This window comes from Montipora foliosa, unplaced genomic scaffold (genome assembly GCF_036669935.1).
Source record: "Montipora foliosa isolate CH-2021 unplaced genomic scaffold, ASM3666993v2 scaffold_448, whole genome shotgun sequence".
NCBI classification, from domain to species: Eukaryota; Metazoa; Cnidaria; class Anthozoa; order Scleractinia; family Acroporidae; genus Montipora; species Montipora foliosa.
Window position 1 is genome coordinate 149,388 of NW_027179754.1, and position 3,113 is coordinate 152,500.

The following is a 3,113-nucleotide window of genomic DNA, read 5'->3' on the forward strand; positions in this document are numbered from 1 at the left end:
AGCTCAAATGAATCAATTGATAAATCGTGACTAATCGACTTCTCCATTTTAGACCTGAGTTGGTATCCGGTCAACTCGCTTAGGGCCAATTCGCCTACGCCTACTGGTGAACTCGCCTACGTGGGCGAATTCGATCACCATCATAGGCGAGTTCGTTGCTCCTCATAGTTGTGTAAAATGTGTTTGTTCTGCTCCCGATAGCAGAATGATTGCGATAGCCGACACGTACGAATTCAAGATCTAGAGTTACGGTCAGTCACTTCGCAAAAGTTCTGTGTCTTGTGTATTAATAAGATCATTCAGTGGCGTTAAACGGTGAACTGGATAAATTGATAAAAAGAAGCTGTGGTGTTGTTTCGGTGGTTGGCGCAATAATAATCAGACCTAACAATGGTTAAGTGTTGTCGCCAGGAGGAAATGGAGTTCGTGACGTCTGTTAGTGACGTCTGATCGACGAGGTCAACTGTTTACAATGAAGGCACCAGGCTGTCTATGATTGGTGCATTTCCATCCACTTTGAGAACATGATGAGGTCAACATGACATGGTCATGGTAACCTGGTCATCTGTGGTTTTTGCATTGCTTGAAACGCGAACAAGATATTGGCCGTTTTTATACTGAGACGACTAAAATAAATACTTCTGATAATCTTAAATCTTAACACGCTTAATTAAATGCAATTGCAATTGCTACAACCTGCTTCTTTACCGGTCTCTTTTCTCTCTGTTACGAGAAGACGATAAAAACAATGTGAACTTGTTATCATTAACTTCGCTTGTGCGGCATATTCAGCATATTGCAATGGAGGTGAGAACTTATTCAAGTTCAGTAGAATATTGTTTAAACGTTTAAGGATATGTAACTACAACAAAGAACAGACAACAACAAAAATATATGCCAATCAAAATCATCCGATTTTGATCCAGCTTAATCACGGCGGGTCTAATTTGCAGGTCGCAGGTCGCAGGTCGCGGGTTGCAGGTCATTGTTTCACCAATACAGAAAGTATCCTAAACATTCTTAAACACGAGGGCGCGCTATAAAAGGACACAAGCTCCTCCCACCAAATTTGAATTCTGCCCAAAATCCAATATGGCGGACGATCAGACGAACAACGGATAGCCTTCCTTTGAAAGGTTTCTCTTTTTGAAGTCAAGAAATTAATTAAAATCAAACATCAAGAAGACAAAAATATGTGTGATAACGTGTATTTCACTCTTACGCGGCGATGTGTCGCGTTTTTGTTCGACAGAATGGCATTTGATCTGGTAGATTTTGAATTGACCGCCATTTTGGTCACTTTTTGTGTCCAAACTATCTCCAGCGGATTCGCTCTGACGAAGGGCTAACGCTCGAAACGTCAGCCTTTAGAATCTCTGTACGGTGGCCAATTTACATTATCAACTCCGTTGATAAAACCAAATTTTTGTATACTACTTCCCCACCGACGCAGCACCACAGTTTTTTTAGAAACTACCCCTTCATTCATCTATCTCCAGGTTATCCCTGTCAGATCCTTGGAGCCCGCAATTTCAATCTACATATGTCCAGCTGTTGTGAATATGCTGTTTATGCGTTGTTTTTCAAAATATAAAAAAAAGCGGTCTGTACAACAGTAGTAGTTGGTGCTGCCACATTGATGTGTTCTTCTTGTCGAGTTCTTTTCTCATGCGGTTTGCTTAAGTTTATTTCAGTTGTAAATTAAGAATGTTAGGCTCTTTTCCTCCGGAGAAGAAAATCAAAATAGAGAGGAACAAGCGAACAAATGCAAGCAGAGATCCTGAGAAACGCAACCCTCACTTTAGTCTCACTGTCGAAGTGAAGAATGGGAATGAAGGCCGATTGGAAGATATTCGAGGCAGGCTAAACAATGCCAAAGCGCTTCTGGGGATCGATAGAAAGACTAGTTCAACACAAAACGCTGATCTTCTAGAAGCTCTTATATCTTATTTTGAGCTTATAAAGGCGTCAGTAGTCTCTACATCCAACACAGTTCTCACAACTGTGGAGTCTTCGCAGGCAACACCTGTAACACCTGTACGGGCGAGTTCAATTCAAGCAACGAGGGACACAAAGCCTCGGAAAAGGCAAATTTATGTCGATTCTGTAGTGGACGACCCATATTTTATATGCACTGGGAAAGGTCTAACAGCTTTGGTCAAATATTTCGCTGAGAACCCCAAGTGCGAATTTTGCTATGAGGAATATCAGTGGTCTAGGATGAAGTTGTCAAGGCAAAGCCATGTCTGTCGTTTGGAAGTGCCTTGCTTCAATGCGGATTCTGTCCTTTGGCTCAGTTCTGGTGTACTTGGGCATCCTGCCAAGTATGTTGCAAACGTACGGTTAGTTGGTTCTTCGCATATTTGTTTTATTTCTTGTTCATTTACCCCCGAATTCCAGTGCAAGTTTCCATTTCCGCTATATATGGTATCCTATACCTACAGTACTGTCAGTAGAGTCAGCATTGCCCCATATAAAATACCTGTTACCAGAAGTGATAGTTTCCATGAACGTTTCCCGTCACAAACTGGTTTGAGTATTTTTGCTAGAAGCCATTACTGTCAACATATTTAGAGCACTCTAATCTTTGTTTTTATTTTTTTATAGGATGGTTCATGCATTCACTTGCACTGGCCTTACTGAAATCCAGTACCATAGCTTCGGTGAGGCAGCTGGAATTGGTTCCGTTATGGACAAAACTATAGATACAAGTTAGTGGATTGTCACCTATATTGCTGTTTTAGTATATACTAGTTATGGTGGTGGTTTTCCCACCTGTTATCAGGATATTGCCTAACCTGGTTCTGCGATATAAATATTCAAGATCATCGTCTGCTTTTTATATTTTTTGTCATTTACTGCAAAAACTGGTTATGTGTAAAAAAAAAAAAAAAAGAATTTAATGAAAAATTAATGTATTTTATTTATGCCTAGTATACCAAAACGATGGGTTTGGTTACATGGCCATTGTCCAAGAGCAAGCCCTGAAATCTATGCAAGAAGCAAGAAATGAAGTTCAGGGAACACCACATTACATGGCAAATGGTGATGTATGTAATAATTTGTAATCAGATATGGCACTGAACACAAGAACAGTTCTAACTGCCACCCCA

At 40.4% G+C, this 3,113-nt stretch overlaps 1 pseudogene; it reads left to right on the forward strand.

The window, feature by feature from the left end:
* Positions 1-1,707: 1,707 nt before the first annotated feature.
* The window catches only part of LOC137989233 (uncharacterized), a 6,645-nt pseudogene continuing 5,239 nt past the window's right edge, over positions 1,708-3,113 (forward strand).